Source organism: Salmo salar, chromosome 19, assembly GCF_965601325.2.
Source record: "Salmo salar chromosome 19, fSalSal1, whole genome shotgun sequence".
Classification (NCBI taxonomy): Eukaryota; Metazoa; Chordata; class Actinopteri; order Salmoniformes; family Salmonidae; genus Salmo; species Salmo salar.
Window position 1 is genome coordinate 2754260 of NC_138309.1, and position 13241 is coordinate 2767500.

Consider the following 13241-nt stretch of genomic DNA (forward strand, 5'->3'; position numbering starts at 1 on the left):
CTTTAAGTCTTTCAAAGCAGTTGCTTTTACAAAAGCAGAATCAAAAAATGCCTTCTGGTTGCAAACAAAAAATGACCCACAGCATGCACCCCTAGAGGCAGGAGCAGCTAGCTCAGGAGGGAGGGGGAAAAGACTGACATCTGAAACAGTGGAAGCTCTCGCAGGCACACATTGGCAAACCCACTCCATTTTTCTCAATTACCTCACCCATATGTGCACAGTGTACACACACACACACCCTCCTGCTCTGTGTGTGTCTTTGTTCTGTGTCAGGCTCTTCTTGATATGTTAATCATAATGGGTCTCATTATCCAGACAGACCTGTCTGTCTGGTGGGATATGATAGCTGGATATGATAGCCATGATGGCCTACCCTTTCTCTATCTCACTCACTCACTCACTCACTCGCGTACGTACAGACGCATCAGTTGATCTCTCTCTCACACACACACGTACGTACAGACGCATCAGTTGATCTCACACACAAGCACAGACACCGGTCAATCACTCTGTACACACACACACTCATATACCCATATGTTTGCATGTCATACACAAGTAAACAAAACGCACACACACAAACTGTAGTAAGATACATTTACTGATACATACACACACACACACGTATACATTCTTGTGCCAGACACTCAGTCAGGCCCTCCTGGCCAGACACATTGAACGTTAGTAGCTCAGCTTGCTTTCAGACTGGAGGGAAGGACTGCAGGGGAGGGATGAAACATTTAACTTATCCTGTTTTCCCACCATCACCATTTCCCCTCTCTCTCACTCCATCCCATATGTCACTTGTTTGGAAGACAGGCTTGTCCCCTGAGATACAATACATGGGGGACTCCTCTCCCTGTATTAAAGACTGCTTTTACAACATGGCTGAAGCCATGACTCCATGGTCATATTCATTAGTGCCAAACGGAATGGACTAAAACAGGGAGTGGCAACCTGAACGTGTACAAAATAAACACTTGTTTCCCTAATGAATACAACCCATATGTAGTTGCACAACAAAACACATTCATTGACTGGTAATGCATTGTAGGTCTCTCAACCTGCGTTCCACTCCGATCTATGAATTTAAAGGACTGCCTCCTAACATTGTTACAGTAGCCACATTTGTCAGTGTGAGTGACCATTAGGAAACCCAATTAGATGTAGTATAGTGAGTGAGAAAGCTGTAATGTGTTCCCGTCATGACTGACACTCCCAGCTGAGCCAGTCCCAATTGACTGTCATTTGTGGGGGGGGGGGATGGCAAAGATGCCTAGGGGTAGGAGAGGTGGGGGTAAAAAGGCTCCTGGACTGATACAGATAATAAACTTAATTTGCGCTAATGTTATTTTCCTTTTCTCCCATTTTCTGTCCCACTCTTCCTGTCCTTCTCTCGGTCTCTTGCTTTCTCTTTATTTCTCTTCCTCTATCCCTCTTCTTTTTTTTGGCTCGCTCTCTTGATTTTTCCTTCTCTCCTTTCTCTCTCGCTCTTCCCTCTTTCTCTCTGACAGAGGAGGGATATCCATGCGATCGATGCCGCCTGCCATCCACCCAGAAGCATAGTTGGCCGGTGAGCAGACCACTCCATCAGGCTGAGCACTGCCATTAGAGCAGGGGAGAGGAGGAGAAGCACCGGTAGGCACACGCACTCTCACTCACAACTATAGCCTACTGTATTACTCCTTCTCCAATACACTGCACTGTGTCCCAATGGTAGACCGAGCTACTCCCTATGTAATGTTCACTTGTGGTGAGTGTTTGATTGCTATGTGCATGTGTGGACATACTTACTTACTCCTTCCCTATAATTTATGTGGTAGTGGGCTTTCACACGCTCATTGGAGTGTGAGTAAATGCACAGCTGTGTTTTAATTTGGAGAGGAAGTTGTGCTATCGCTGTGGAGTGTTTGAGGTGGAAAATGGCACAGGTACATTTCCCTGTAAATGTCTGTTCTTTGTTTGAAATGTAAACTCTGTGGCGACACTTTTTTCTTCTGCTGATTGCGTGTGATGCACATGGTCGCAGCTTTTACTGGAAAATGGTATGCAGTGAGGTTGTCGCGATACCAGTATACTCAAAGGTGGCAAGGAAACAAAACATGAAGCGGACTACATTTCCTGAGGGGAAACCCTGAGGGAAAACAGTCCTTATGTTGGAAACAAACAGCCTTGTGTTGTCACCCAGAATCACGTTTATTTTCCAAACTATAGCACATTTTTCAGACAGTATGTTTTTTTTTTAAAGGACCAAAGAGTTTAGTCTGCTTTTGTTTTTCCTTTTTGCCAAGGAAAGTCAGGTATTGTAGTATAGCAGTACTGTATTGTGACAAGCCTGCGCAGGTAGATTTCATTTTCAATGTCCTTTGGGTGTTTCGTCAAAGTGTAAACTCTTTAACAGGACCTGTGTGTATCACCATCTATGCTAGAAGATCTGCGTTACAAAATACCAGTACATCCCATTTCGGCTTCCACTTAATTTGAATCACTTCCCCATGTGCCACAATTAGGGGCCCATTTAGGATCAACATAGTACACTAGAACAAGCATTTACAGCCTAAAATGAAGATGATCAGAAGCATCTACCACTGAGAATTCAGTCGTGGTTGACATATATCTCCTCTTCAATTAAACTCACATCACATAGTAATTGCGGTTACAGAGAAATGTCTTTATTTTATTCTCGTGAGCAGATCAGTCCTGGCTCCGACCCCTAGATCTTGCCCCCCCTCCTGTTGATGTGGCCCGACAGCTTTGACATGTGAAAGACTGTTCTGACTTGAGTATTTTGCGCCATCGTCCCATTTCCTTCCGAACACTTTTCTGATTTTCCTCGGCCCCTTTTGATTTTGTCGAGGCCAACTCCACGTGAGAAAACACAACGTTCTACATTTCTCTGAGCTGGAAGGGGGGTAGGAGAGGGTAAAGCGAAATCTCATGGGCATGAATTATAGATCGCTGTATTTCTTTTCGGACACAATTAAAGTGCAGGTGTCCTACCGTTGCCCGTGTGGGACTACAAGATTTCGATGAAATCCATAGGAAAAACGCCTGATGTATGAGCTTGCCAGTCCCTCCACCTACAGGGCTCTGTGTCTGCCAGTGGTAACCCACCCAGACGTGTCTATTATTTAATAATGCAGCAATAACAATAAATCCTACAGGCTAATCATCCTCGGCTCGCGCCTTCAAATCTGAGCGACACAACATTACCCAGCACTCCCTTCAATTAGGCCATTCATCATGCGTCTTATCTGGGTGTGGGTTTGATTGAGTGTTGGGGGGGGGGGGGGGGGGGGTGGGATAGGTAATGGAATTGGGAATCGGGGGGGTAGAAGTGCTCTATATATAGGTATGTGAGGGAGAGAGTTGCGAGCAAGTCTGAACCAGACCTACAGGAGTGTATAAATCAAACCAGATGATAGGTCTCCCCCTACCTGCCTGTTAGGTATGGCGGTATGGGCTGGCTGGTAGACTAGGCCTCCCTCTTTGTCTCTCCCCCCTGAAACAGATTTGTCTGGGGCCCCTGTCCAATATCCATCCGGCCGGGTGTTGTGAGACGGGTGACAAATTTTAATAACCAACTCGGAGGTGTAATTTAAGGGTCTGTGAGGAAGATTAGACTGATTTATGTGGGCCAACCATAATGGCAGCACAGATATGGCTCCCTGCCTAAATTGGTGGTAATGAAAGTTTTGTGCCAATGGAGGGCGGGAAAAGGCGTCCTTTCCCAGTCGCTGCCTGTCGATCTCTCTTTCTTCCCTTTTTCGCCCCTCTTTTTTTCCCATTTAGTTTGAGATCAATCTCCCTCTACCCCCCGCTCTCCCTCCCTCACCTACTCTGTTCCTGACTAGAGTATATCTCTCCCTCTCTCTTTATATATCCCCCTCTTTCCCTCTCTTTTTCAGTACTATATCAGTCTCTGTGTGGAGATGTGGGGGGGCTGGGGCAGATGGGCTGGGGGATGAGGGGGGGCAGGGCCGTCAGGAAAGATTCATCCATAACCACAGACTGATGGGCTGATGGCTGGGCTCCCTTCTCGTTCTTTCACTCCCACCATCTCTCCCCTCCCTCTCTGGAATCACTTTCAGCTTGGCTGTAGCTCCGACCGTCCTGCTTGAGGGAGAGAGAGGGACCTGCCTCTCAAAACAACTGAACGCATGCCTCCCAGGCCTAGAACTTCGGTCTTTTCTCACTTCCTCCCACACATGCACTTCTTATATACACCTTATACAAATGTTTTTAAGTAGCACTGTTGGTCCCCCTCACTCCTCTTCTCCACTACCACGTTGAGTTATGCACAGATCTATGATTAATAAGTGAATTATTATTTACTCTTGAGGTGGTAGTGTGGCTCACAGTCCTAGTAAGAAAAAAAGCAGGATTCCATTTAGATCCTTATTTTAACCAGGTAATAAGACCCTCCCAGAACTGCCTCAATACATCGGGACGTGGACTCTAAAAAATGTCGAAAGCATTCCACAGGGATGCTGGCCCATGTTGACTCCAATGCTTCTCACAGTTGTGTCAAGTTGACTGGATGTCCTTTGGGTGGTGGACCATTCTTGATACACACAGGAAACTGTTGCCTGTGGAAAACCCAGGACCATCCTCTGAATGGTACACATACACAATCCATGTCTCTTATCTCCAGGCTCAAAAATACTTCTTTAACCTGTCTCCTCCCCTTCATCTACACTGATTTCAAGTGGATTTAACAAGTGACATCAATAAGGGATCATAGCTTTCACCTGGTCAGTCTGTCATGGAAACAGCGTGTTTCGTATGTTCAGTGTATAGAAGGGTAGTTGTCTTTCCTACAAAGAACTCTGGAGTACAGAATGAACAAATAGATGGTAGTATATACATACACACACTCTCCTCCTGCACCCTGCCCTCAAGACCGGGGCCCCCTATGAAGACAATTTCCTAACTCAAGACATTGCACAACAGCCATATCCTTCTGCAATATCCTGAGCAAATATGACCAACGGTACAGTTAATATCACACTAGAGTAGTTTCCAAGCACCACCCAATCAATGAACAGTGTTTGGCGCTGCCCAGAAGAAAAAAATATTTTCAGGCAACAGTGTAAATAGTATGACAATAACAAACACTAATAATTGCTCGCTCGGGCCCGGATTGTGGTCGACACGGCCTCGTAAATGAGTGGCGACTGCCTGTGAAGCTGATCTTGGCTGCTGGAGAGCTGTTGATTACTCCGGCAAGTCTGTGGTTGGCTCCCGACACACTGTGCACACACACACACACACACACACACACACACACACACTGCTTGCTCAGTATTCTGAAATGGCACTTAAATGCATTTTGGGCAAAGATCATACCACTAATTCAGCTTCCTCCAAGGCCCACTCTGAGCAGAGCTGTTCTGGCTTTGATGCTATGTTCTTAGCGGTCCCACAAGTCTGTCCGGCTCGGGTGGAATGGAGCAATGTCCTGGGGAGCGTTGTTGCTTAGAATTGAAGAACTTTATTGACCATGCATTGAAAATAAAGCCTTTTTTTCCCCGCCTTCAATTTATTTTATCCTACCTTTTTGGCTCTGGTGAGGATATGTATCATAAAATATGGAGTCTTTTTTTTGGAGGACTGGTGAAAGATGCATTGGACTATATATTACTGGAGGGATGTGCATCTATTGGACACTAGTGAAGGATGAAGGATTCCTCACTGCTTTGGATGTTTTTTTTTGTTGTTGCTCCCCCAGCCATACTATACGTTATATTGGTGAATGTTCCCCCTGCGTCGGGTGGTGGCGGAGGAGTGGGGAGCCTTAGCCAAGGCGCTAATGCGGAATTGCTCGCTGGTGTCAAAAGTGGTCAAAATGACATTGGGGGTCAACCTGTTTATCTCCCTGAAAACGCTCCAGGCGGTTGTGTGTTATCATCTGGAAGTTGGGCGTTATTGTCTTCCTCTGACATCTTTGCCCCATGCGCCAACATAATGCATGTATGAGAATAGTTTTGTCAATAGGTTGCTAAAAATAGCCCTCCCAAACCCCAAAAAGTAAGGGGAAAAAATAGAACTCAGCAGTAGTGATTGCAAACAATGTTCTGGTCACTCATTCTGAAATAGGAGCCCTTTAAAAGCTTTGCAGTATAATAGTTGTGTGTGAGGACACTCTGTGTGACGTGTGAGGTAGCAGGCCTCATGATCTGATAGAGCGAGACACTCTCACACACACTTTTATTCAGGACATCAAATCTAAGCCCATGTTGTTGTCTTTGCCTACCCCCCACACTGACACAATCCTTATTTGTTATAGCAGAATACATTGTCTTCCCCCCCCCCCCCCCCTTTTTTTATTTTTATTTTTTCCCCCTTTTTTTTCAGATCCCTCTCAAATGTTACATTTGGATCTTTTTTTTCCGCTTCCTTCCTGTCTGCGCCAGATAGAAATGAGGTCAGTACTGTATTTGATCACCATCACACTTTGTACCTTTTTTTTCTTCATCTCAGGGAGCCATCCAAACTGTTTTATTTTAGGAATGATTCTTTGTTTTAACTGTTCTCTCTGCCTCATTTTTCCTGCTTTCGCTCTCTTCTCTCGCTCTTTTCTCCTCTCTTGCGCTTTTCTGTCTTTGCTCTCTTTCACTTTGTCTTTGTCCCGTCCATATGCCATGAGAAATGACTGGAAACATATGTGCCCATGCTTGCCTATTCATTTGATCTCTGTAATCTACTCACAAGCACTACAAAACAACCCACTAAGGTTGTGTTGTGTCCTTCATCTGTCTATATTGGTAAATACCTTTCGTCCATGTTTAGTAGGCCTATGTCGTCATAGGAAGACCAGATGAAATAGCATGTGTAATTTCAGTGCTGTTTTATAGGCTAGTTCATTTAACTTTGCACTCCATAGAGGAAAATCATTCAACTATAGAGTCAAGTGGTCAGGAAAATCACCAACATCATTTCTTTTAACCATGGGTTGGAACCAAAATGATTTTCCAATTATTTCATTCTGAACAAAACCATATTTGTTTTTCATTTCGTTCAAATGTTCCGACCAGCAAAACTGGTTCGAACCCCCAAAAAAGCAGCTGTTTATATCGTTCCTTTTGAAACATCTGACTTTTTTTTTTGCATTTAGTTTAATTAAATTACTTCAATCAGTGCAGATGGAGTAGCTTGCTATGAAGTGTGCATTGGACATGCATACATGCATTGGACAGACAAGTGTAGGGTACGAGATGTGACTGAAATTTGGCGGATGGGGAGAGAGGGTAGAGGAGGCTTGGCATGAAGCGCTGGCCATCTTGTGATGACATTCATTATCTGAATTAGGCCCACAGAATTATACCTACGAAGGTACTTTGAATATCTTTGAACTTCAGAGAGTTGGCTTAACGTAGGACCAAAACTAGCTAGTTAACAAGCTTGTGTGTTTGCAGAACGGCACCAGAATTACAATAAAAACACGTCTTACCTTTTTTGTAGTCCATTCATTCAATGTAATAACTACAGTGGGGGGGAAAAAGTATTTGATCCCCTGCTGATTTTGTATGTTTGCCCACTTACAAAGAAAGGATCAGTCTATAATTTTAATGGTAGGTTTATATGAACAGTGAGAGACGGAATAACAACAAAAAAATCCAGAAAAACGCATGTCAAAAATGTTATAAAATGATTTCCATTTTAATGAGGGAAATAAATATTTGACCCCTCTGCAAAACATGACTTAGTACTTGGTGGCAAAACCCTTGTTGGAAATCAGAGGTCAGACGTTTCTTGTAGTTGGCCACCAAGTTTGCACACATCTCAGGAGGGATTTTGTCCCACTCCTCTTTGCAGATCTTCTCCAAGTCATTAAGGTTTCGAGGCTGACGTTTGGCAACTCGAACCTTCAGCTCGCTCCACAGATTTTCTATGGGATTAAGGTCTGGAGACTGGCTAGGCCACTCCAGGACCTTAATGTGCTTCTTCTTGTGCTTCTTCTTGAGCTACTCCTTTGTTGCCTTGGTCGTGTGTTTTGGGTCATTGTCATGAATACCCATCCACGATCCATTTTCAATGCCCTGGCTGAGGGAAGGAGGTTCTCACCCAAGATTTGACAGTACATGGCCCCGTCAAATGATGCGGTGAAGTTGTCCTGTCCCCTTAGCAGAAAAACACCCCCAAAGCATAATGTTTCCACCTCCATGTTTGACGGTGGAGATGGTGTTCTTGGGGTCATAGGCAGCATTCCTCCTCCTCCAAACACGGCGAGTTGAGTTGATGTAAAAGAGCTCCATTTTGGTCTCATCTGACCACAACACTTTCACTAGTTGTCCTCTGAATCATTCAGATGTTCATTGGCAAACTTCAGACGGGCATGTATATGTATTCTTGAGCAGGGGGACCTTGCGGGCGCTGCAGTACATCAGTCCTTCACGGCGTAGTGTGTTACCAATTGTTTTCTTGGTGACAATGGTCCCAGCTGCCTTGAGATCATTGACAAGATCCTCCCGTGTAGTTCTGGGCTGATTCCTCACCGTTCTCATGATCATTGCAACCCCATGAGGTGAGATCTTGCATGGAGCCCCAGGCCGAGGGATATTGACAGTTCTTTTGTGTTTCTTCCGTTTGCGAATAATTTGCGACAACACCAAATGTTGTCACCTTCTCACCAAGCTGCTTGGCTATGGTCTTGTAGCCCATTCCAGCCTTGTGTAGGTCTACAATCTTGTCCCTGACATCCTTGGAGAGCTCTTTGGTCTTGGCCATAGTGGAGAGTTTGGAATCTGATTGATTGATTGCTCCTGTGGACAGGTCTTTTTTACAGGTAACAAGCTGCGGTTAGGAGCACTCCCTTTAAGAGTGTGCTCCTAATCTCAGCTCGTTACCTGTATAAAAGACACCTGGGAGCCAGAAATCTTTCTGATTGAGAGGGGGTCAAATACTTATTTCCCTCATTAAAATGCAAATCAATTTATAACATTTTTGACATGCGTTTTTCTGGATATTTTTGTTATTCTGTCTCTCACTGTTCAAACAAACCTACCATTAAAATTATAGACTGATCATTTCTTTATCAGTGGGCAAACGTACAAAATCAGCAGGGGATCAAATACTTTTCCCCCCCACTGTATATTGTCCTTAACCTCTATGGGCTAGGTGGGACGCAAGCGTCCCACCCGTGGTGCACTCCATCAACAGCAGGTGCATTTCAAGAGCGGCAAATTTGAATCCAAATAAATGTCAAAATTCACATTTTTCAAACATACAACTATTTTACACCCTTTGAAAGATAAACATCTCCTTAATCTAACCACGTTTTCCGTTTTCAAAAAGGTTTTACGGCGAAAGCATACATTTAGAGTATGTTAGGACAGTACATTTACAAGAGTTGTGTGTAATGTTGTGCCATTTCAAAGACAGGCGTCACCAAAACCATAAAATCAGCTAAAATTATGCACTAACCTTATACAATATCCAACAGATGACACTCCTAGGACATTATGTTAGACAATGCATGCATTTTTAGTTCTATCAAGTTCATATTTATATCCAAAAACAGCGTTTTACTGTGGCGTTGATGTTCAGGAAATAGTTTCCCTCCAATAACCGGCATTCAAGTCAGCACCACAAATTAAATAATTAAAATTAGAAAACATTGGTAAAATATTATATTGTCATTTAAAGAATTATAGATTTACATCTCTTGAACGCAATCAACTTGCCAGATTTAAAAATAACCTTACTGGGAAATCACACTTTGCAATAATCTGAGCACTGCGCCCAGAAAAATACGCGTTGCGATACAGACTAGACGTCATGTTGGGGAGATCTAAAATCGAAAATACTATGTAAATAATCCATTACCTTTGATTCTCTTCATCAGATGTCACTTCCAGGTATCACAGGTCCATAACGAATGTAGTTTTGTTAAAAAAAGCTCATCATTTATGTCCAAAAATCTCCGTCTTGTTAGCACATGATCTAAGCCCGCCGGACTTCACTTCATGAACGAGGGGAAAAAATATATTTACGTTCGTTCAAACATGTCAAACGTTGTATAGCATAAATCATTAGGGCCTTTTTTAACCAGAACATGAATAATATTCAAGGTGGACGAATGCATAGTCTTTTATAACGTATTGGAACGAGGGTACCCAACATGAACTCGTGCGCCAGGTGTCTAATGGGCCATCATCGTTCCATGGCTCTTGTTCGGTCAGATCTCCCTCCAGAAGACTCAAAACACTTTGTAAAGGCTGGTGACATCTAGTGGAAGCAATAGGAAGTGCCAAAATATTCCTCAGCCCCTGTGTTTTTCAATGGCATAGGTTTAAAGGTAATACAACACATCAGGTATCCACTTCCTGTCAGAATCTGTCTCAGGGTTTTGCCTGCCAAATGAGTTCTGTTATACTCACAGACACCATTCAAACAGTTTTAGAAACTTTAGGGTGTTTTCTATCCATATATAATAAGTATATGCATATTCTAGTTACTGGGTAGGATTAGTAACCAGATTAAATCGGGTAAAAAAGAATTATCCAGCCGTGCAAATACTGCCCCCTAGCCCTAACAGGTTAAATAGCGTTGAAAAAGTTAATCTGTTCTTCTCAAATAAAAAATCTCTCCCTATTCTGAATCACACTTGTAACGTCTGTATTTTATGGTGGGGAGGGGTAGGTAGTCTATACATGCACACATAGTGGTAAACATGTTTGGCTGGCAGGCAGACACCGGAATACGTTTCTGAGTGACTGAGGGCTTTGAATAGGCACATTGTTTTTTTTTTGTGTTACAAAACAATTATAATCCCTGAAATGTAAAATAACGTTGTAAACTGGTTCCCATGCTTTTAAAAGAATGGTTCTGTTCCGGAACAGTATAGTTCACTTTTGTTCCCGGTTTTGATTCTGTTCCTTAAAATTAAAATACAGTTCTGTTCCTTGAACCTGTTCCAACCCCTGCTGTTAACCAATTTTTGCACCAAATGTTTCTAACTTGTGTAGTTTTAGTCTTCTAGATGGCCTCACTCACAATAATACACATGGTCATCAGAGCAGGTTAGTGATGCTTTACTCCTAGATGGCCCCTTCCCTTCATCCTGTTGTGGGAGGAACTGATATTCCAGTCCCAGATGAGATGAAGAGCTCCAGGCTGCAGATTGGAGCCATCTGATATCTGAGAAGTTGCAAGCTCTGATGGAGTGCTCTAATCCTAGTACAGTTGGCAGTGGCTGTGCTGAGTGGAGAAAGGAGGAGGATAGGTGTCACCTTCACATCATTCCTCTGAGTGGAGGAAGATGGACACGCACGCAGAATCACACAGCAGACCGACATGCATGCTAACACACACACACACACACACACACACACACACACACACACACACACACACACACACACGGTAAAGGAGAGGAGTCACAAGAGGCTAATACAATCTCCTGGCTCGGTTGAAGGTTTATGCTAGAAAAGACCGGCTACTATATCTGCTATTAGAGGTCCTGAGGTGGAGAGGGGATATCTGTAACCTGAACTGTTTTAGTTGTACGTGTCGTATATCTTCATTCAGAACTGGATCTGTTTTTCTGCTTGACTTGTTTGCCCTCGTTTAGGAGATCAGTACTAATTTCAGTTCCTGTAGCGGCTTAATATTGGGGATTTCATTTAGCTGGTTTACTTTGTAAAAGTGTAGTAGCATGTGTCTGTCTGTATGCCTGTCTGCTACTGGGTACGCGTTTGGCTACTGTCCTATTTGATTGGCTTCTCAGGGACTGAAATCTTTCCCTGTACCTGTCAGCCTCTCTCTCTTTTTGTATTCTTCCCCCTTCCCCTCTGATGGGGCTCTCTTAGCTTCTGAATAACTCTGAGCAATGTGTGCATGAAAGCTTGAAGAAAGTCTTCCCAAAATCTTTCTCCCAATACCCCTCCATTCCTCTTTGTCCATCTCTGCCTCCCTCAGTCCTTTGCTTCTTTCTCTCTGTCTCGCTCTCTGTCGCTCTGTCTCTCTCTGTGTGAGAGAGGCTCAGTGTGACTGAGCACAGTTGAGAGTGGAAACTGTTAACAAGGCTCCCCGGTGTGGGACCTCTTCGTGTGTGTGTGTGTGTGACTGAGCACAGTGGAGAGTGGAAACTGTTAACAAGGCTCCCCGGTGTGGGACCTCTTCGTGTGTGTGTGTGACTGTACATGGTGATTTCTTTCATTGTTCTGATTCGCTGAGGTTAAGACAAGTCAGACCTCATACAGTTCGATAGAAACAACACAAAGAATTGGACAACAATATAAAGTGCATGGAGTTGCATTTCGCGTCAATATTTTATACAACTGCTTCATTCAGTACAGTAGAAGGCCACATTCCTTTGGCCTGGGTGCATATAATTATTGTGTATGTAACACACAGGAGGTTGGTGGTGCCTTAATTGAGGAGAACGGTCTCGTGGTAATGGCTGGAGCGGAATAAGTGGAATGGTATCCATTTGTTCCATCCATTATTATGAGCTGTCCTCCCCTCAGCAGCCTCCACTGATGTAACACTTCTATCCAGCAAGCTCCTCATTCTCATTGTGGTATTGTCTTGCTCTATGCCATCATGTAGGCTTGCCTTTTAATGTTGTATACAGGGATATTTCTGCATTGAAATCCTTGAGCGGGCTGTCAGTTTTTTCCGCAGGTCGCCTATGTCCAAACAGTAATTAATACAGTAAGTCATTTTCAGGATGGAATTCCGCTTTCAGCGTAAACTTAATCGAGTAAAATCAGATACAAAGTATGTAGAAAAGATAATGAACTTATATATTTTTGTATAATGTAATCTTTGAGAATAATATTCACCAAAATAAAAGCTAGATAGTTGGGGAGAATTCCCAAAAAAATGAAATTAGCAGTATATATTTTGTTATGTTTGCGCAAAATGTTATGTTTGAGAAACGAAAAGCACAGCATTAGCCATGGCAAAATGCATAGGATTGCAGGGACTTAGCTTTAAAATGGCAAAATGTTCTCTTAGCTCCATGGCAGAATATGTAGAATGCCAGGAAATCTGCTTTAAAACTGAAACTGTGTGGGTGTGAGCATGCGCTCACTGTAGGCCTGTATGTGTCTAACAACCCTCACCAATCATGTTGCTTGCAAGCCCTGCGGAGAAAGAAAAATAAAGCCTCCCCTCTTCGATATGAAGAGTGATGATGTTGTTGACTCACTGTCTCCAAGATATATCAATCAATCAATTCACCAATCAATAGTCATCTAGTAAGCCCCTGAGGACAGAGGAAAAGGCTCATA

The 13241-nt window shown here is 43.4% G+C and overlaps 1 protein-coding gene across 3 annotated transcripts in view; it reads left to right on the forward strand.

Annotated features, from left to right (window-relative positions):
- Positions 1–13241, forward strand: part of LOC106578316 (retinoic acid receptor alpha-A) — a 265142-nt gene that overhangs the window by 65655 nt on the left and 186246 nt on the right. For 2 of the 3 annotated variants that reach the window (XM_045701982.2, XM_045701984.2), the window contains exon 2: positions 1515–1638. The gene's annotated coding sequence lies outside the window, so the exon portion shown is untranslated. Of the gene's footprint in view, positions 1–1514; positions 1639–6357; positions 6428–13241 lie in introns of all 3 variants that reach the window. The other variant, XM_045701983.2, reaches the window with a different exon arrangement.